The 21,506-nt window shown below is 35.8% G+C and overlaps 1 long non-coding RNA gene across 1 annotated transcript in view; it reads right to left on the reverse strand.

Moving 5' to 3' along the window:
- Positions 1-10,295: 10,295 nt before the first annotated feature.
- Positions 10,296-21,506, reverse strand: part of LOC148224428 (uncharacterized) — a 43,083-nt gene continuing 31,872 nt past the window's right edge. Inside the window, exons 7-9 of the long non-coding RNA XR_015802593.1 lie at positions 19,830-19,980; positions 16,747-16,891; positions 10,296-11,812 (exon numbers count right to left, since the gene is read on the reverse strand). This is a non-coding gene — a long non-coding RNA (uncharacterized LOC148224428). The remainder of the gene's footprint in view (positions 11,813-16,746; positions 16,892-19,829; positions 19,981-21,506) is intronic.

Below are 21,506 nucleotides of genomic sequence, written 5' to 3' on the forward strand. Positions count from 1 at the left end.
CAGGGAAAGTTGAACGGTGCAATGGCCTGCTTAAAACCACCTTGAAGGCACTGGGTGGGGGAACTTTCAAGAACTGGGAGATTAATCTACCAAAGGCCACCTGGTTAGTGAACACCCGAGGTTCCACTAACCGAGCAGGCCCTGCCCAATCTGAGCCCTTGGGAATATCGAATGGAGATAAGGTTCCAGTGGTACACATGAGAGGTATGCTAGGAAAAACTGTTTGGGTGAATCCTGCCTCCAGCAAAGACAATCCCATCCATGGAGTTGTATTCGCTCAAGGACCAGGTTGCACCTGGTGGGTAATGCAAAAGAATGGAGAGACCAGATGCATACCCCAAGGAGACCTTGTTTTAGGGTGAAATACCTATAGTACTGTGCCTATGTCTCTAACTGCATGTATGTATATATAATGTAACAGTTTAATTTGATATAGCATATTAGTATGGGAGAAATTCAGGGGTGGATAATGTTGGGGGTTGAATGCTTTGCTTTTCTTTCTGTGGAATTTCTCCCATTGTTATGCTAAGTAATTGTGGCTACACCTTAAAACGACAGATAATGTTCTCTCGTAGGGGGGTGGCTGGAGGGAGAGGGGGGGGGGGGGGAACCGGAAAAGGAAAGGGGGGATAGGGGGGTCTGGAGCGGGGGACTGGCTCTCGCTTGGCTCCTGGAGTGGGAAGAGAACCTGGGCTCTGCTCTGGCATCTTCCCCTGTCATCCCAGCGCTGAGATCCACGCTCCCTGCCTTTGGACATCGCTCCGCTGCTCTCCCAGCTCACCCTACTACCTCCGGACACTCTGCTGAGCACCACGACCGACACCGTGAGGGGGGAGTAACTTTCCCCATCCTCTCTCTCCCCTGGGCCGCGGCCGCCATCACCCAGCCCTCTTCAACTGCGCGGGACCTGCCCTGCCCCCACAGCACCGGTAACAGCACAGGGAGACGGCCTGCGGCCAGAAGGGACTGGAGCGGAGCTAGACTGTTTCTGTTGCCAATTTTTATAGCTGTTGTTGTTTTTTTCTGCTTTGTTAAATACCAGTAAAGAACTGTTATTCTCATCCCCATATCTCCTGCCTGAAGGTGTCTGAATTGGACCTAAAATAATTAAAAGGGAGGGGGATTGCACTCTGCATCGCAGAAAAGGGGCTCCTGCCTTTCCTTAGACCATACCTGTCTTTCAAACCGAGACACAGATGATAAGGTATATCAGAGTGTAGTGATGGCTATGAGAAGGGGCATTTGCCCTTCAAGACCACATCTAAGACATATCCTCTGTCTTGTCCTGTCTTGTCAAGAGGTTGCAATACCGTGCAGCCCCATATCAATATTTCAGCTGTTGAATCAGGTATAGCATAAGGGTAAAAGTATTTCAGTTCAAAAAACAAAGGTATATATTAAACATGGACCAATAAAAACAAATATTTTAAATAAGCAAATCCGGGCAATCATTATCCAAGACTTTTAACAGAGCTGTCTGATGATGTCCTTGAACTGTTAGGCTTGATATTCAGTGTGGAATTTTAACACCCAAAGCATTTTCATAATCCCAGATGTAAATAGGAGATCCCATTCTGTTCTAATGTAAACAAGAAAAAAAGTATAATTATAGATTTGTCAGCCTGATAAAGATCTCAGGCAGAATAATGAAACAGATGATGCTACAATCCTGTTTTGTCTATAAAGGTAATAAAACTGATGGAACACACTTAGTCTTCTATAAGACATTTCATTTGGTAACACATGACATGTTGATTAAGAAATAAAATCAACATGGCACATACTGAAGTGATTAAAACCTGGGCAAGTAAAAGGTCTTAAAATATTACTGTAAATGAAGAATTATTCTTCAGATGTTTGCCTACAAGTGCCATGGGGATCAGTATTTGACTATTATATTTAATATTCTTTTTCAATGCTTGCAAGAAAATACACAATGATGATACTAGTAGAGTTGCAGACGAAAAATGTTGGGACTGTAGTCAATAATAAAAAGGAAAGTCTTTGATGCAAGTTGATCAAGACTGTTTTACAAGTTAGATGCAAACAAACAGCTGAATTTACATGTGGCTAAGCCTAAAGTCATAGGTCTACATGAAAGAATATTATTTCCAATAAAGCAGGAAAACTTTTCAATTCCGAGGAGTCAAAGCTCAGATGAGGATGAGCTGTGATGTTATTGCTCTCAGTATTTGTACAGAAGGAAGTAAGTTATGTCACCTTTGAATATTACTACTTCAGAGCAGTAATATGTTCACATCTGCTGTAACAGACACGTAAATAGTTTAGAGGGTACATTATAATCCTTGGAATTATCCTACTGGGAAATAAACCCTACAGTACTTAACTCTAGCAGCTTAATCTCTTTTAATCTAGTTAAATTTATCAAGTAACTAATTATTTAGATTCAAAGAATCAAAGGTTTGCAAGCTAAAGCATTTACATAGGAAGCAGAAGTTTGAAACTAATTATTATGGATATGATCTGATAAAAGGAGACAAATTCATTTCAAAAGAAAGCTATGGATGTTTTCCAAACAGGAAAAAACTAAAAAGGTTGTATATAGCCGTGAGTTTACTGAATAGTCATACAGCATCCTGGGCATCCTGTGTCCTGTTTTCAATAAGAACTAAGACTTGTGTTTGCAGAGGATGCTTCTGGCCTTGGAATTGATGAATTTATATATAGTGATAGACATTGAGCAGTGCCATGGTTTGGGGTTGGCCACTGCTGTGATGATGCACTGCTGTAAAGTAGGGTAAAAGTGCTTCAATAAGTCTCCTCTTTCCTCTGACACTTGTCCTCTTTTGGTTGAAAAATTTTTAAGTGTTTATCAATTTTTGCAGTGTATCTGGGAAACCATCCAAAACTTTATAATAATTTATTTTCTTCCACATGGTGGTTTTCTAAGGGCAAGAGAGCTTCCTAATATTTTCTGCCATGTCCAGCTGCTAACTCTAAAGATTCATAATTGCATTTGATCTTTTATCCTGCCTGTAGTCTGATACTAAATAGGAAAGGTAGTGAAGAGAAAATCAATGTAGCTGTGTCATACTCTTGTTCCATGATATTGCATCACAGAATGGAACATCTGTTAGTTCTATAGTTGTGCTGTCTAATTGAAGTAGCCCAGTATAAATTATTTTTTAACCAATCTTACAGTATTACCGTTATGTGTTCCTAGCAGGTAGAATTATTGGTCATAGGAGTATTGTGCCACAAACTAACAACGAAAATATGACTTTAATGCTTTTTAAGGGAATTTGATTTCTCCTTCTGTTATACATCATTCACAGTCTGGACTTAAGCCATCACAATGTAAGTGTTAGTGTGAGTGTGCTGGGAGCAGAGAGAATTCTCAGGAAATGAGAAGCATACCAGCCCTCTATGTTTAAGTAATCAGCAGGTTTTGGAATGGCACATTCAGGCTGAAACAAATAAATTCTAATGAGGAAATCCTTAGGTTTATGCTAGATATTTGTGACCATCCTATCTGTCCAGGATGAATTTTATGCAATGCCTCATTAACTGTATTCATGAAGTTCTCTCTAACTGGGAGTAGTCCATGAAAGGTACCCAAGATTTAAATCTCGTCTCAAGTTAGTTCATTTATTTTAGCTCCATTAGGATGGAATTATTATTTTTGTGATCTTCTGCAATAACTGTTTAGTATCTAACATTAATTTTATTTGGATTTGGTTTGGAAAATTTTAGAAGACATATGTGAGAGACATTGTAGCATGTTCTTTTGTTTCTAAAAAGGCCATCTGTAAATGTAGTCTTACAGGAGCTTGGGGCTGAATTTTGTCCTAAATTATCTCCTTTGAATTAATTTCATGCAATGTAAGTCAAACAGGCTTTGACCTTTATTCAGTTTTGAAAAGGCATTATGGAAAATTGCACCTTCCTATTCAGCAGATCTGCTCTATATTCAGTCACATTTGAATTCAGTGACAAAAATAAATGTATTCTACATCCTGATGATAGAAGCAGGGAGATGATGCAGTTGTGGGAGTGTGGTATGGGTTCCCTTCTGACTCACCATCATTAACATGGCTGCTGTGTAAGGACTTAATTTGCCAAAGCCTCCAAACTCCCACACCTTCAATTGACTTCAGCTGGAGTAAAATGGATTAATATCTTTGAAATATAGTTTTCCCTCTTTATATTAAAAGGAAAAATTCCCTTGGGACTCTAAATGTAAATGAAGAAGGATTTTCTCTAAAATAGTCATATCAGAAACAGCCCAGTTGAAATAAACATTTGAGTTTCATTTTCAATGGCAAAGGTGAAAAATCATTAGCTAGAGGGAAGAAGGAAAAGTTTAATTGTAAGCAGAGCCAGTTTTATCCAAAGATATTGAACAAATAAAAGCTGCTCCTGTTGCAAATAAAAAAGCATTGCAGAAATTATATTTCAACTGTTTCTGCTAAGATGAAACACCATCCCCCAGAGCTGTGGTCTGACTTTAGTCTTGACAGTGCAGGACTAGGTTGTTCTTGGAGTCCAATGACTCTACAGTGTGGACACTAAAGCCTCTGAGATTTTTTATTTTTTTTTTTAATCATGTGGGACAATCTTATCCAAAATACTCAATGGATAAGAATTTAGGAGAAGTGATTCAGTTTGTAGATACTGGAGAAATTCATTATTCATATACTGCTGATGCCAAGGGAATCCTTACTCTGGGAAAGCTGACCTTTACTGTGATTGTAGAGTGCATTTATATTAGAAGAATAAAGCTGATAATTGCAAATTTAACCCTGAAGTTTAAGCCTGTAGTTTAAATATTGTACAAATATAATGGAATAAGAAAGCTCTTCCCAAATCATTGAGTGCAATCTCTTGGTATGACAATCAATAAAAAATGGTAATCTTTATACATTTCAGAAGTAATTAGGTTTCTGTTTCCACTGCTTGTTAATGAAAACTGTTTCAAAAGTCTCTCCTTTAAGGCACATTCTTCTCATTTCCAGCCTACATGTAGGCTGAAAATATATATAATCTCTATATTTTTGGCACAACATTATCTCTTAAAGAATTTCTTTACCACTTAGATATTTAATATTAGGATTTACTCATCAATATTAACATACTCCCTTGCAGACAGACTTTTGCTATAGTAAAAAAAATTAACAACTCTTCTCTTTGAATTACAGTATTTTCATATAGCCCTCTTGGACTTGTTTCAGTTTGAATTCAAATGTTTTAAATATGGAAGAACAGAGTAAAGTGGTGGAAGTAGAAAGGGTCAAGCACTTACTTCATACCTCCTGAAAAGACCTTCCTGACTGACTCATTCAAAGATCACATTTGCATATTGTAGTGTTATACTTTATTAATACATCGACAGTCATGACTTTTCAGTCATTTCCAATTCTTAACCTGTAGTAGAAGTGCTTATTATCAGTTCTCATGTTTATTCCCTTTCCTATTTCTCCATTCTGCAAGATCACTCAGCTCTTCCTGCATGGTGTCCTGAAATTTTCTTTTATTAGTGCACTCCCAGTCTTATATCATCAGCAAACTTCACAGTCTGCTCCTACTTACCACTATTAAAACCTAATTGCATCATTAATACATATTTAAAAAAGATCAGCTTCAAGGAGAACTCACAGTGAGACTCAGGCTGGCAGAACTTCTTTTGACACTACCAGTGCCATGACTACTTTAGCTCATTCCTTAGACCTCTTTACTTTTCCAGGCAGTGGAACAAATTTAAGAATGAACTCTCATATTTCTTCTGTAATTCTCTAGAAATCCAATATAGTGACTATTTTGTACCCTGTGCTTTCTACCCCTGGTGACATTGCTGGTGCTGAGCTGCACTACAGCCAGCAGTGGTACTGCAGTTTTGCAGGTGCAGAGGTGTTTGCATTGGTATAGCCTGAGAGATTCCAGCTTTGATATGTGTCACCAGTCCATTATGATCTCTTGAGGTCAGGATGTCCTACTCAAGTACAGGTGAAAGAAAGCTATTTTGGGGGATTTTTAACCTGGCAAATACTAAAATACCCACAAACTATGCACTAGATTGCCAGCGGTGACTAGCTTAGCTATGAGCTCTTCTGCAGGGCTCTCCTGCCTGCCTTGCACGGCTGTGGCTCTGAGCTGGGTGCCATTAACAGCGAGCCAGCCGTGGGCCAGACAGTGCCTCAGAGGCAAAGGAGGGGTGGAGACAGGCTTTATCAGCACTGTCAGTGGTAGTTCAGTCTATCTTGTGTGACCAATTCACTTACTCGTTCCACAGGGCACAAAGAAAATTAATGTTTCCTTAGTATCTCTATATAATTCTATATAATTTCTATATCTGTATCTTAATTGTTACAATCTTTGTAGCATTATTCATTTTTTCATTCTATTCTTCATTGCAGTATATTACTGTCTAATTATTAATTATTAATTTAATATAAATTATATACAAGAGATGTACATGCTCAATACATATAGTATAGACAGAAGACAATAGAAATGGTCTATACCTGTAAATATCTGCTATCTTGCCAGTTAATGTTTACCTACTAGAATGAGGAGATTTCTTAGAAAATATATTTCTTAGTAAAACTGCCCACTTCAGCAGTGGCACACACCTAAGTAGAATTTTAAATTAATGTACTAAGAGACAGAAACAGACTTAGGTGCTTTGTACATGTGGTCAAACGAGTTACGTTAAGTATAAATCCCAGTAAGATGTACTCATATGTAAAAACATATATTCTATCAATGAGAATAAATAATTAAATACTGTCTCTTTGGAAATATTTTTTATTTCTCCATATGCTGAATATTTACTGAAGGCAGAATTTCTGTCACTAAAAATCCTGTAAGATATGCATAGATTTTTGTCCATAAGAAACAAAATTGTGGGTTTTGCTTCCCAATGTTTTAAAAATGAGTCCATCTTATTTAATTTAAGAAAGTGTAGTAGTTTCTCCTGAAATATAATGCAACCAAAGGAAAAGTATTCAGAAGATAAACTCTTTTAAATGAAGCTGAAAGCTTCAGTAGATTTTAATTACAACTGCATGATAAGTTTTACATATAAAACATACCCATCCAAATTTGGCTTTTGGCCAGTTCTGCAAAAGCAAAATTACATTAGGAACTATCTTTTCAGTGCACTTTTTTTTTTTCCCAAGGAAAAAAGTTAACAGTTGGTATGAAGTTTGTAAAAGCAAGTCCTATAATCAACTATGCAATTTAATTTGTTGTATTGTTTAATTAGGCTGAAATTATATTGAAGGATGAATATATTCATTAAGATACCCTATCATTTCTGTTTGTTAACTGTTTTTTGGGTTTTTTTTCAGTAACTGCTCTTTCCTTTTTGTTTGGTAACTGCTGTTATCCCAGTCTAAAATTTGGGTCGGATTAAAAAAAAATCCACAAAGTTGTTTTTTCATTGATGATTAACACTTCATTATCAGGTATTTGAAAGCACTGCCACAGAAGACCAGTGTCTCTCAGTTTATTTTTAGATACATTTTTAAGCATTTTTGCAGATGAAGACATGTTTCACTTTACATAATGACAGGAATTACACAAAATGTCAATTTTCACTCAGTTCAACATTCAGATATGGAAAGACAGGCTTCAAACATCATAACCCCGGTTATAGAGAAATGTGACTCGGATTAATATGTTGGTGTGCTTCAAATGGGTATTTGGTGTCTCGTAAAGGATAATTTTCAACAATCCAGTATGAAAACAAGATTCTTACTTGATGGCATGAGTTGGAAACTTGGTAGTCTTGGAACAGATTTTGTCTGATGTCCTGTTTTCCCCATGATGTCTAGTACCACACACTACTTATTCTACCAAAATCATTTCATCTCACCAATGATTTCATCCACAAATGGGTAGGAAAGCTAACCAGATTCTGTCTGTTTCATCAAGAAAGGCTGCTATCATTAAGAGCACAGTACACTTTTTTTATACCTGACCACCTTTAGCCTCCAGTTCTAAATGTGTTTGAGAAGTGAGTTTTAAGGTGGGGTTTTGAGAGGTGGGTTTTGACACATATCCAGGCACATCTTGCTTACCATTTTGTATTTACTCCTCTGTGTGAGGTAATGTGCATTACAGAATGAAGAAAATTACCAGCAGTCTCTTAAGTGAAAATCTAAAGTCCTCCAAAAAACCTTGGAAGTTGTCATTTCTAGTGCTTTGACTATAAACTCATGTTTTCATGTTTACTATACACATATATTTTAATTTTGTTTTGTAAGACATTAATGATTCTATTCAAGAACACATTGACGTCTTACAGTCCAAAGACTGTTTTTCTTGTAGAGTTCAGTAAAATTGCTTTTAGTTAAAGAAACCTAACCGGTATTAAATAGTATATAAACACTTGTTCTGTTAAATGTGTATGTCTATGATGTTCCTTAAATCATCAGATTATTGACTGATAAAACTTCTGTTTATTTGGATAGGCTAATTGTAACTCTGCAGTGCTTGACGTTATGATTTGCAATAGACTGTAGAGATTGCATCCTAGTTATCACAAAGTCTCATCCAAGTGTTTGATCTGATAGACCTCTGCTGATTTATATCAAAAGTTAATTTTAAACTTAATTGCTGTAAGTGCCCATTTAATGTATTTCACTTGCCCTGAGGTACTCTAAGCTTTAATGTGAGGGTATTCCTTTCATCTTTATTCTAATTCTTAAAAGCTTTTTGTCCATAAAGACACTTAGCATTGCATACCAGAGATGTGATTTCTTTGCTTCCTAATTAAATAGATCGATGGATACTGTGTATGTAAGTTCTTGGCTAGATTTAGAAAACTGCAGAAAATGTGAAACCACCACACACGAACACTCTCTTGGAATTGTTCAAGCATTTTGCATTAAAATAAAACAATAAAATAAGTCTTTAGAATTAGAGAGGCTCATAGACACTTGGGCAATTCAATGCAAAATAAAGAGATTAAGTATTGCTGGATGTCATTCTTACCTTTATATATACTATTCTTGACTTTATATACACTTTATGAATACACTACCCTGCATAGTATGGGTATCACCAATCAAATCAATGGTACAGTTTTGACATTATCCTAAAGAGTCAAGAATTCATTTGTTACACTTACAGAGTTGCTAAAAATTATTCTACCACTACAAAATTTGTTGGGCTTTTTTTTAATCATAAAACTATACATACCAATACATTTTTCATCATATTACAAAATAATGTCTGAAATACAGATTCATGTTGGGTTTATTATGTAATGCCTTCCTGAAGTTTTTAGCCAGTATTGGTACCATTCTCTTTTATTACGCATTATCCATACAGTTTACCTGTTGAGATAAAGGATGGAGAATGGAAAAGGGGATAGAAATTACAGGAAAGCAGAAGCAGAGCAGCCACATTATCTTTGCAGTTCTGTCAGATTTTTCACCTCATAATTCCATCATATTTTGCATACACATTGCCTGTGGCTTTAGTGATTATAAAAGTGCTAAAATGGAATTTACAGACTTCCCAAAGTATGTAGCAGTTGTGGAAATTGTTTTAAAGCAGTTAAAGCAGGTAAAATATAAATTGGTTTTATTTTCCTTTACTGAATTTTTACTTTTCTCCATTAGTATAACAAACATCTGGAAGAAATCAGAGCTGACTTCAAGGGAAAAAAAGTCAACAAAAACAACAACAAAAAAAGCTGCTTCCCCAAACACAATGTAAATAATTATGTTGTGAGAAACATTCCTTGATGTCTACATTCTGGTATGGTAAATGAATTAAAAATGTACATACTGGAGAGGAATATGTTCATGGTCTTCATTATGAATGAGGCAAGAACACAGATGTCATACATTTGGGAAAAAAAAGGGTGATTTGGAAAAGTAATTTCCACCTTGATCCTATCCACTACTACAAATTGTAATACTGATAGGGAAAGTAAGGTATGATGATGGCAATTCATTAAACTATGTTATTGCTCCCAGGCTGGGATGTGTGCTGTATAACTATATTTTTTTAGGACTGTGTTTCTAGTTTTATCTTTTCAATTAATTCATGACTCACCAAGGCATTTGATTGGAAATACCTCATAGGCTGGAATTGCAAGTTTGTTCTATATGTAAGATTTTTGCAATACTATTTTTACCCATATTTTATAAGCAGCATCTTTAAAAACTGCTTCTGGAGGACGTAATTATCTTTCTAATTCTTTAATAGTACAGAGAATTCCTTATATTCTTATATTTCCCTTCCCTTCCCTTCCCTTCCCTTCCCTTCCCTTCCCTTCCCTTCCCTTCCCTTCCCTTCCCTTCCCTTCTCATTTTCTCTCTCATAGTCTGCTTAGCCTCAATACAGGAAAACCACTGAAATCATAGGAATGAAACTCCTAAATATTTTTAATGCTGTCCTCTGTCCTTAATGTGGAGTGAAAAAGTGATGATTATCATTGCCAATAGCACCAGTGCTACCAAAGGAAAGAACACAGAATAGACTGCAAGGCAAGAAAATCCTCATTTCTTTAATAGTCATGGTAAGACATCAGGGCGATATTGTAAAGAAATCTTAATCTTATGTTTCTGCAGTGCTGTGACGGTCAGATTTTTTCCAAGACACCTTTGATAAGTCAGTCGGAAGCTTGTCCTACAGCTTCAGTGCATTATGGACGTGCTAAATTTTCTCCTCTTCCACTGTTAAATGAGCACAACATGAAGTTATACATTTAGCTGTAAATAAAATGAAGATAAGGAGTTCTCTGTGGGGATGCAGGGGCTCCTTACCCCAGAGTGTGCTTTAGGAGAACTGGACTGGTAGCTATGGACAACTTGCAGACAATGATTTCATAGCATAGTATTAAATATTTTTTTATTTGTGCTGAAAGGGATATGTTCAGGATGTTTTCAGATATGGGTGAGAGAAAGCTTTTGTGATTTGAAAAGAACTGCAGTGGGTAGACATTCAGGTGACACATTTCCTCATTTGGGGGATATTCATATGACATAGGCAAACAGGCTGTTGCTGTCCAGTGCTTTGTCATTGCTAACCCACAATACTATTCAAAACAGCCTGTGGTGGTTATGGTTACTTGGTTCTTCTCCTTTAATCTACCAGACTAGTAATTTTATTCTAGTGATCCATTATTTCCTAAAATGTTAGGAAATAATAATTTAAGAGATTAAGTGAGTGTACACTAAAGATTTAATCACAGAGAAATCTTGGTTTAAAAGGCCTTATTTAAGCCTCACATAATCAAAGTGAATATTCAGTGAGTTATTGCAGCTTTAATCTATGCTGTTATATCTGTGATTCAGCATGACACTACAGCTTTCATTTTTTCTGTTTTCCATCTAAAAGCCTTTGAAGGATAGCTTCTGCTATTCAGTGCAGTATTTGGACATACTGGGGAGATTTTGAGTGGGAATGTCAGAGGATCTTTTTAAGCTTTGAGATTTCTTCCCTCTGTCAGTCTGAAGACAGACCTTTAGTTTCTCTTTGTGCCTTAATTTATGTACAGTGTAGAGCTACATAAAATGAAGGATTATGCGGAAACGTAATGCTATTTTTAGACAAGACATTTATTCTGTGCAAGAGGCTCTACACCCCCAAACATCTTCAGATCAGGTGATATTTAATGTGTTAAGCCTCAAAATGAAAGACATCTTTGCAAGTACTGCACTGCAGTCAAAAGCAGATAAGCATCTAAATATAACAACTCTTCTGGTGTCAAGAGAACCCTCAGAAGACTGATATGCAATGGTGTTCCAGGATACCAATTCCAAGGACTCTGGTGCACTGAATTAATGCTGTTATGGGTCTCAAGGAATGCTCCTCTTTGGGGATGCTTTCCTACCTGTAAAGAGCAAATGAATAAAGATCTTGTCTTTCACAATAAATAAATCAATATGCAAATGTCTTGAATATATTAAAATAATGTGACTATATGGACAAGTCATGCAGATAGCTGGAGTACTGATAGGTTATCTGTAGGAAGAGCTTTCATTTAAAAATATAAAAAGGCCTTAATGCTCTCTGCAGATATCACCATAAATGATGAATAGGAAAAACAGCAAAAGCTTTGTTCAGGTCAATAAGACTGTATTTTATCAAACTTTATTGCGAGTGAAGACACATCCATTTCAAGACTGATAATAAAACTGTTTTATTGAAAAAGAGGCAGTTTAAAATTGGTGTTTCTCATTCCCTTTATTTATTTATTTTTTTTTTTTATTTTTTAAAAAATTTTTTTGGCTGAGTAAATCAGAATCACTAGCAGAATAGCTCTAGTGATTTCTTTCTAATAAAGGTTGCTTGCAATGATGGGAAACAAAGCTGCCTTTCTGTCATCACACAGCTCAAAAGATGGATTTTCATGTAACATAAGACCAAAGGCAATTACATGGGTCACCAATGAAAGTTGATATGAAAATTCTGTTCACCCTTCTAAAAAAGGCTACCTGGGAAATGAAACAGACAATGGGGAAAGGCTGAATAGTTTTGTTCAAGCTAGACCATCACTCTTACAGTCTTTATTTTCTGATTTAGAGTATGAAATTAAATTTTAAATATAGTCAATATGCAGCATAGATAAGCAGTGCTACAAGTATGAGACCATAAATTATTGCCTCCTTATTTTTATCTGTTACACAGAAGTAAAAGAAACTGCAAACAAGGTATACTGTCCTTTTTCTATTTTTTCTCTCTACAGTTTGGTAGAGTTGCCCCATAGATATTACATATTTTTAGATGGGAAAATAAATGCTACATGTGCTTTTCACAATTCCTGTAAAGAGAGAAATATAAAAAAATCTGGTGTGGAATTTGTGGCAAATGTGCAGGTATGGAAAACTAAGGTATGATCAACATCTTTGACTCTTTTCCTTACAAAAAGAGTTTGCATAGTTTGAGAAAACCAAGTGAAACATATGCACTGAATTTAAAAAAAACCCAACTGTTCATATGTCAAGTGAATTAAGTGAAATAAAAAGGAAAAATATAAATGCAATAGAATAGAAAGTTAGCATGTTGCTCAGGAATTGTCACTCTTGGGCTAATTGAAAGACGAATAGTTTTGATGAAAAGAAGAGACAATGAGAAGCTTTTGCATTTCACAAAAGGCATCCTTTCTGCAACTTACCTGTAATCCACCTCTTTGCATCTGAAAAATGTATTGGCATGAAAAAATGTTACTGTGTAACTGGCAGTGTATAATGGAGAAATGGCAGACAATGTGAAATAGGGCAAAAAAATTTCCCTTGTTAAAATGAATCAAAAAATCAGGATTAGAGAGGGCATCAAGAGGACATCTCTGGCACTGTGGTTCCAGAGTAGCAAAAATATTTTTGAAACCATATTATTTAGTTAAAAAAGAAAAAAGTATATACATGTATGGTACTAACTGTTGTGCTTCAGAAATGTCTAAGTATCAAAATAGAAAATCCAGACTCAGTATTGTTTACTGAGTACACAACTGGTCAGAGCAATTAAATTCAAGTGCTCTTGGAGCCTTTATAACAGCTTTTATCTTCTATTAGTTAATTTTAATTTTTTTCAACACTTTAATTTCCTTAAAACATCCCAGAAACAAACACATCACTTTCTTAATGTCACTTTGCCATACAATCAATCACATCTGTTGTAATATTGCTAAAAAATTATGAAAGATAGAGTATTCTGTGATAATATGGAAATGTAATAAAGAAGAGAGTAATTGTATGAACAGTTCTTATGAAAGAGTCTGACAGGCTCTTGAAAAAGGGATGGAGTTTGTTCCTGACTGTTTTTAGAGAAGAGTAATTTCCATAATATGACATGTTTGTTACAGCTTTGTCAGAGCTTTCATAATTGAAATTTCATTTGTTTGCCTGGGTAGAAAATGGCATCATGATATCAGAGACATGAAAACATTTTTTAAAGTGGCAGAGGTTAATATTGCAACTGATAACAGAGATGTGATTATACTGCAATATTTCTATTCATTAGGAAGCACAGAGGATCTGAGAAAAACCCTTAAGGTTTTTAAAGCCACACTGATGTGTAAGTAGCCAAAGAAATATAATAGGTACCTAATTTAATCTAGCAACTCAACAATAAAAATGCTATTATAGGTAATTATTCAAACAGACAAAACATGTAGGAATTATTGTGTCTCTATTTACCTTTCAGGTACATTTAGGATGCTCAAAATATATCACACTGTGCAACTGCCAGCTAACAGCTGTCCCATAGTTATTTTCCCCTGACTTTTAGTCCTTCCTTGCAAACAGTTCAGAAAGGATTGGACCTTCTTAGACTGACTCCTCAGAAGGTCCAAGACACACAAAGTGGCTGGCCCCTGTCCTAGTCCCAGTGTATGACACACCAAGGAAGGGCAGCTCACATAGAGAGTTCAAGGAAAATCAAGAAGTATCTTAATTATCAGTGTGATCAGTCCATGGAATCAGAGCTATCACAAGGTAAATAAGTTACAGTACCATTATTCCTCCATCAAGAATTCCATCTGAATTTTTTCAGCTTGTACTACAAGCAGGAACTGTACTATGAAAATGAGTCAGAGTCCTAGACAGGCCTTAACTCCATCCTCAGGTTAGGGGCAATCAAGTTCTGAACTAAATACACCCATTACTAATACTGAAATCTAAAATCAAGTTCTACTCGTTATTTCTGCTATATATTCAGGGAATTATCTGAGATGAGAATTTATTCTTTATTACTGATGCAGACCCCTTAATGGTCAGATGTCAGCACTGATTTGATATATTTTACAATTTTTCTCTGAATAAAACAAACTAATAAAACAAATTAAAGGAAGTGAATTTGTACAATGAATATAATACCCATACACCTCAGAGGAGTCATAGTGTAGTTCTGCTGTGTGATTCAATATTTGTGGGTCTTTTGTGCCTTTTTTAAATGAATATCTCCACTGGTCTTATATCTGTTATGCAGTCATGAACTTGCAGTAGCCAGAAGTAGTATGAAATAAATTACTCTTATTTGAATGCTCACTGCATTCAGATAAAGCTTTATAACTATAAAACCTAGTGGTCATATTTCCATGATTATAATTTGTTCTTTTATTGCAGTGAAGATACATATGACTAAACATTTGGGACCTAAGGGAAAACCTAACTGCCAAGGTCCCTCATGATTATTGGAGAAAGATCTGTCTGCACAATCTGAAGCACAAACATAAAGCTGAATAAAACAATTCCTATTTCAATTCATAAAGGTAGGATAAACAAGTCTAATTATAGGCACCTCATGCCATTTGAAGCTCTCTGTAGTAGCTGAGCCTTCTGCATGGGATGAGAAAAACCCTGTGTCCTTTGGAAGGATAGGCAGAAACCGGGGGAATGTTGCAATGCATCAAAACCACTATGAGATTGTTGTGTTTAGGCAATGAAATGTAGTTCTCTGTCAGATACAGCTGAGGCAACAATTCAGCTGATCAGATGCTAGTGGCTGCTGAAACCTTAGCTGGATCACTCTAAATCATTTGACTAGAAATCTGTTAGCAGGTGGGGCTTGAATGTTTATCTTGTGTGGAAATACCCACACAAAGATACTGTGATGACAGTGTCTGAAGCTGAATCCCCTCCTGGCACTCAGGTTCAAGTCACTGAGAAAGAGATCCAAAGTGATTCTTGGCTTTTTATATTGTGGTTTTCAATGCAGTTATATGCTAAAAGACATTTAGATTATTTTTCTTACTGTTATTGAATAATACCATATCTATAAAATAGCAATTTTGCTGCAAGATGCTTTTATAGCTATGGTTGTGAAAGAGTGTTTTTTCCCTTGTTACATGCCATTACCTTCTTATGTGCATAATTTTCATCACTTTAACTGTAAGTTTTCATATTTGAGACATTGATGAGACAATCATTTGGGGGAAATTACCTGATCTTTCTTTTCATGTCCTTGATTCTTATACAGTGAGGAACTACAGTGAGAGTTCCCTAATACCTTTTCCACATCTTTCTTGAGTTTGAAAAGACATAATTACAAACACTTTGAAGTGAAAGCATGGGCATAATTGTGCAAAATGCTGTTCAGCTGCTGGCTACTCATTCTTTATGGCTTGTATCCTCTGTTTGTATGGAATTAAGACTAAATTGTGCAGCTGTTTTCCTGAAAGAGCCAATGTCTCTGCAGACCAGCTACGGATACTGTATAATAATAAAAACATTATAAACTTTGAAGCACTTTTTTCAATAGCATTACTGATAAACAATAGGAAATGATAGCATAGAACCCTGTCTGAACTCTTCCTAGGAGCTTATCACCTTGCACTAGAAATAGGTTATCTGAGAGTCAAATAAAAGCAAAGATTTTCCTCCACACAGGGTGTTCATATCACAAGGCTATAGCCCCAGACTTCAAAGAAAAAGGAAGGTGAAATACCGACTTTTCTGTCCTTCTTTAATGCTGTATAGAGAGAGAAATTTTTGCTTCTCCAGGTACTGGCTTCATTGTAAATAGAATGTCTTCTATATTAAGACTCTAAAAGGATAAAAGAAGTAGGTTTACAACAGACTTTGCTGTACAAAAAGAAGGCAAATGTTGTATTCCTAAATCAAAAATGTAGAAAATGTACACATTATTACAATAGTGCATTATCCAGAAGATGCTTTATTTTTTAGCTAGAAATTTCTGGTTATTTGCAACTTGACTTTCTTTGGTGTGTCCTTGGGTATGCCCAGAGTTAACAGCAGAGAAGAACTTGATACTGGTGTTATCCCTATGTGTAAATCTCAGCAAGATATACAAAACAGGCGTGTTTACCTTGATTTTCACTCACTGGAATGAGGATTTGGTGCACCTGGACTCTGGTAGCAGCTGCTTCTGCTGTGTGATTGGGGAAGTATCTGCCAAAGGCAGGTCTGGCAAGGGTGTGATATGTGGGCAGGTGTTTCCACAGGTTGTCTGCCTGGAAAATTGCATGAGAATATGCCAGGTAGCAGAAATACAGTAAAGAGTTCCATTACCTCTAGTGTTTAACAGATATATTGGCTAGAGGAAAAACATAGTTCTGAATTGTAAAACTATAAGATGCAGACATTTCTAAAGGAAATTGAGATCCCAGAAAGTCTGACACTCGTCTTTTGACCATTACCTTTCTCTAGGAGCCCAAGCTAATAGCCATTCCCAAAGAAAGTGTGTGAAGACAAATGACAAAATTTCTTAGTTCTGTTCTGGCCTGGCCTATGCAGCAGCTGAGTTGCTTAAACTGAGGTGGAATAAACCTGTGCAAAGTCATGTCCAGTGGTGCTTGGGACACCTAAGAATGGAAAAGCAGGGCAACATAAAGGATATAGATATATTCAAGGAAAGACAACATATGAATAAATATGCTTCTCTGTGCTTGACTTTATTGTATGTGTGTAAATAAGGTTGTAGAATACAGTGAAAAACAGTACTAGAAAAATCTAATCTGGAGCTGTCTGCCTTGAAACAGCTACTATTAATAAGCACAGGATAGTTCCATCCCTTTTCCCATTTGATGTATTCAGCATTATTAAAATTATTTTTAAAAGAATATATTTACTTAATAATGTAAATTTAATGTATAAATGATAATTTATAGTATAATAGTAATTGTAATTTATAATATAATTTAATTTATAAACACTACTTTTGCTTATATAATAAAAAAAATTATAATAAGATGGCGTTTTACACTTCCACTGGGAATGTTCACCAAGCTGACCACTGATAGGATAATATTCTGTATTATTATGGTTGCTAGTAATGTAACATTTACTGCTTTGAGCAGTCCCACCCAGGAACTTTTTTGGTATCTGTCATGGCTTAAGCCCAGCTGGAAATTAAGCTTCAGGCAGCTGCTCCCTCAACACCCTTCCCTCTCCCTGCCACCCTGGTGGAATGGGGAGGAGAATCAAAGTAAAACTTGTAGGTTGATATAAGAACTGTTAAAAAATAGAAAACCAAGTAAAATAGAGTAAAGATGGTTAATGATAATCCTAGTAATAAAAATAATTACTATTATTATTAATAATGATATAATGTAAAAAAGCCTCAACAAGGGATGCATAATACATTTCCTCATCACCCGCTGACCAATGCCAGATTCTCCTTCCTCAGTCCAGCTCAGTGCCCTTCTCAAGTAACTTCCCCCAGTTTAGATACTTGGCATGACACTCTGTGGTGTGGAATATCCTTTTGGCCAGTCTGGGACACCTGTCCTGGCAATCTTTCCTCCCAGTTTTCTTTTTTTCTTTTGTGCACCTCCTCACGGGCAGAACACAAGACCAGGAAAAAGGTCCTTGATTAAGAATAAACCAGATTTAGCAAAATCCAACACATCAGTGTATTATCAACACTATTCTCATTCCGAATCCAAAATACAGAACTGTAATAGTTACTGAGAAGAAGTTAACTCTATTCTAGATGAAACCAGAGCAATATCTTAATAAGATCAAGTAAAATTGAATGAATGGTGTAAGATTGATGTACCAATTGCAAGAAATAAATCACTTGCTAAACCCACATTACAGAAATTCCACAAACTGAAGCTGAGCAATCAAACTTGGAGCTCATAATTATTTGTCAAGACATGACAAAGCCGATGACAAAACCCACTGAATATGATTTTTTTTTTCCTGGGGAAGAAAAAAGGGAAAAAAACAACTCACTTTCAATTTTTGATCTGCAATTCAGAAGTTTGTCCTGCTTATTTGAATTTACCCTACAGATTAAACTAAAAGATAAATAGAATATAGATATTTTTGTTATGAAAATTTAAAGTATGTGAATTATAATTTTCAAATATTGTGTATGATAATTAATATGAAACAGAGACAAGCCATTTGTGACTATTTGATGGGCTGGATATCTGAAAGGGGTCTAAATTGCCAAACAGTTCTCAAAGTAGAATATGGTGAAAGAGAATGAGGTGAGATTGCCATTGTGTGATCAGGAAAAGAGCATTAACAACAATGGATAAGGGAGTGCTAATAGGCATCAGTGAAGAGGGACTCAACAGTGTGAAAGTACATCTAAAAGGCTGCCTTCAAACTCTAGGAACATTTTTGTTCATTGCTACAGTCGTGTCTTTTCCCCACCAAATGTATTTCCTTAATAGAAATATTGTTATCAACATTTATCTGTGAATAATTTATTCGCATCTATTTAATATCTGGATTTGTAAAGTCCCCAGGGCATCTTGACCCCCAGCTTGCAGCACCTGATAAGACAGGTAGAAGTAAGGGGCTGTAGGAATGTAAGAACCTCAACTCTTCCCATTGCACTGAAGTCCTACGTCTCATCAGTTTTGTAATCGGGCAGGATCTGTCACTGACAGCTGACTAATAGGAACTCTGTTTTCTTTCCCCAACAAGTCTAGGTAAACGCTAAGGCTGCTTTGATTCTGGTAAGCTATTTCTGTTCCCTGAGATTCCCTGTCAGCAATGCGATCACAGGTATCCCTGTGCTGTCCTGCAAAGTTTTCCTTATTTCATTTTCAATCTCTGTTATCTCTTGGAACCGAGCAAGATTTTGTCTTCACTGAAGTTACAGATAGCAAAGAAAAAGAGCTGTGCATCAGGAAAGAGCTGTTTCCATAATCTTGTGAAGCTTTTAGCTATAGAATTCACCCTGTACCATATGATGTGAGCTGTAACACATGTAGGCTCTGATCCAGCAAAATACTTAAGGGTGTATTTTCAAAGGAACAAATGACAGTTATGCAATGATTTGCAATTGAAGATGAAAATATTAAGTATCCTGCTGACATCTGTGACCTTTAGATCTGAGCCTACAACCTATGTAGCTCCCAGTACGTCTTTCAGGGCCTAAAAAATCAGCAAAAGGTAGAAGTGTCTGACTTGTGTTTTAGGACAACTTACCATCAAGTCTTGTTGTAGTCACTGTCATCCATATGCAGAAAATGCAAAGGCACATCCACTGTGTGATTTAGACAAAAGAGTTTTACCAGCTGCATTCTGCACAGACTAACTCCCTTGGGAACAGCATACCTCTCCCTTGGTACGATCAGATCTCAAAAGAATAATATTTGAAAAAAAAAAAAAAGGATTTAATATTTAATGTAGAACAAGTTGGATACAATTTTATGATTATCTTCCCACATACACTATCACAGATCAGCTGGAGGTCTAATAAACATTTTGTAACTGTGTTGAAATAATGTCAGTCAGCACAGTTGCAAAAGTGTCTGGAAGTGCAAGTCTGGAGTGACAGTGTGAAATGATCATACTGACATTGTATATTTTTTGATGTCTATTGTTTGCTTCTCTGCCTCAGACTTGTCTGGAAACATTTACTGTCTTCAAACAGCTTTCCATACTTCTGTAGACAAGAAGAAAGAAAAAAATTATAGGCTGTATGAAGCAAGAAGAGAAAATTCAATAAAATTGATTGCACTGGTTTGTGTCTTAAGTCACAAAAGCAGAAGCCAGGAACAAACTTTCTAAAATCAGTAAGGCAAATTAATCTTTGACTCATGTAGAAATCAAGAGTAATTTTAATATCAATAACTGTAGTGAGAATAAGCCTAAAGTCTCAAATTACTATTTGGAAGGGCTATGAATGTAAAGATGCCTCTTTTATTTCCTGAGCAGACAGAAGGAGAAACAATGGAAATATCACAGAAAATGCGATATATCTCTCACACAGCATTTTTCATAATAAAGCAACTTGCAAAGCAATATGAATATTTTTTTACTGTCAGACTATAAATATTGCCAAATACTCTGCGGTGTTCTCTAGCCTGTTCCTAAGGGTTGTTTTGGTTTAGGGTAAATATCACATGATGAAGCCATTTAAAACATGTCTGTTATTCTGTGAGACTAAAAGTTCTAATTACTTGCCCAATTCAAAAGATCTTGAAGCAGATTGTCTCTGAAGAAAATAAAAAATAATAATTTTGAGACTGATTCAGGGACTTTGGAAATAATGACAAATCTTTCTAGGAATGTCAGAGCAAATCTGTAACAAGGCTACATATATAAAAAAAGTAAGGAAGATTTACCATATTAATTTTCATTAATAAAGACTGATGTTACCCTGGGAAATGTGTAAATCAAAACTTAATTTTGTGCTTGACACGCTTATTCCATTTTGAGAATTTGATATTTTGCAGTGAGGACAAGACATAATTTATATTTGAAAGGAGATGGCATTTTTCATGCTTTTGATTAATAAATGAGCATAATAAAGCTGATCCAGGAAATTCTGCATATCTCTTTGAAGCACTGATTTTCTTATAAAGTCTAGCAATTTATGTAGAAATTGCAATGAAAATTATCTTACAGACATCATATGTTAAACATAAATAAATGCTATGATTTCAAACAAAAAACTGAGCATTGTAAAATAGCTTAATGCTGTAGTCCAGTGAAATAATTTACATATTGAATCCGTTGCAAACTCCCTTCTTATACATTCTTTATTAATATATGAAGTCTTGTTATTCTAAGGATAAAGGGATTGGGCATCTTTTTCCCAGTGCAGTGTTGGCTGAGCCCATCTGATGGCAAAGTGCTCCCATCCCAGCCTGTCCCTGG

Source organism: Sturnus vulgaris, chromosome 3 (assembly GCF_052056855.1).
Source record: "Sturnus vulgaris isolate bStuVul1 chromosome 3, bStuVul1.hap1, whole genome shotgun sequence".
Classification (NCBI taxonomy): Eukaryota; Metazoa; Chordata; class Aves; order Passeriformes; family Sturnidae; genus Sturnus; species Sturnus vulgaris.